We start from the raw sequence: 1819 nt of genomic DNA, 5'->3' as shown, positions 1-1819 counted from the left end.
AGATAATGGAACAAACTTCAGATATCATGGATAAGCAAGAGTCAAAGGTATATTGTTCAAAAAATATGTGGAACTAATTTCATATATTCCTGAATATCATATATATGATTGAATAAATTTATGTTAGTTATTATGTATTAGAATTATTTGAATCATGATTTCTAGTTTATTAGCACACTGGAAACAGGGAGAAAACTTCTATACTATGCCATCCTAATGTTGAAACCGGTAGGCGAGGAAAGCCGTTTAGGGGAGTAAACAAAGTTGAGGCGCTGATAAGAAGGAAGTATCCGCTAAAGTACGATGCTAGTAGTGACAGGAGAACATGATAAACAAATAATCTAGTTCATAATAATCTAATATGAATTTAATCGATTATGAATATGATATGAATGAATAATTAAAAATAAAACCCTGCATAACAACGAACATGACTACATACATGCATGATGAAATGATAAAACACTATGAAACTCTAATCTTATATATACTTAAAGGTATAGAAATAATTGAATTAAGAAGAATAATATGGGAAAAATATTTAATGACTACGAATCAGAGGATATATTAAATCAAGAATGGTATGAAATAAACCTACATGATTTAGACCTCGAAAGGATAGAATGGTATGATTTAGAAATAAATTCAGATTAAAATGAACTACGAATATTTACGATATTGGATAGAATCTATGGAAGATATAAACTATTTGAACAATTAATGGAGGAAAATTTATATATGTACCAAAGAACCCAAGATATGTTATATCTAGAATATATCATAAATAATATTAAAAGAAATATTCACATTAAAAACAACTATCGAAAGAATATTACAATAAATATTATTACATTTTACCATGAATTCCGCAACCCCAAAAAATAATATTAAAGAGATATCAAGATTAAGACACTTAGCAAAAAGAATATTATAATAAAATCTTTAAAATAAATTACTCACCTACCACACTACCACCTACCACACTACCACTTCCATGAATTCCTCAACTACCAGTTCCGCACCGAAAACCCCTTGAGGAAGGAGAGGAGCAAATTATCAAAATGGTCATGATAATGAGGTAAGTGCTTTGAAAGAGCACTATGACATAACCATTCATAAAACCTTGGTAAAGGTTGAGGTACCTGAAAATGATGATAAATGAAGAGATCTCGATAAGTTATGTCGTATTGGAAACGATATCAATATGACCGTCGATGGTATCTTTGATATGAAGTAGCACTCAATGCTATAAATGGTTACGAGGATCTTAAATTTGAATCTGTCATATAGTGTGGATAGATAAATGATTGGCACTATTCAAGTATATTTTGTTTCACTTAGAAAAGTGATGTTTTTGATCTTATAGTTCATGGATCAAAATATAATGTCAGTGTGGTACAAATGAATCATTGTGCGAAAGTATAATCGTAAGATATAAAGTGCGATTTGTGCCTCGGAGAATAAAGGGTTTCGCAAAAATCCTGACATTATTAAATGGAGATATATTCTTCAGTGGTGGATGCAATGAGACTTGTTTCATTCTGGCAATATATGAAATGCTTGAATATGCATAATGAATGATTATTATGTCTAACTAGACGATGAAGTTATAAGAAAATACCTTGAAGAATTTTAAAATGCCTTAAAGCAATTCCATTGAGTACCCAATGGTTTTGAGATTGCTTAACACAGAGAAAGAATCTTTTTGATCTCATGAAAATGATTTAAAATGTCATGTATTAGTGCAATTGGTGCACTTATAGATTGATGGTTATGCAAATGCTAGAAGATTATTTAATAGACATAACGAAAGTTATGT

This window comes from Solanum tuberosum, unplaced genomic scaffold, assembly GCF_000226075.1.
Source record: "Solanum tuberosum cultivar DM 1-3 516 R44 unplaced genomic scaffold, SolTub_3.0 scf00593, whole genome shotgun sequence".
In the NCBI taxonomy this organism is placed as follows: Eukaryota; Viridiplantae; Streptophyta; class Magnoliopsida; order Solanales; family Solanaceae; genus Solanum; species Solanum tuberosum.
Note: the sequence above shows the minus strand (reverse complement) of the source record.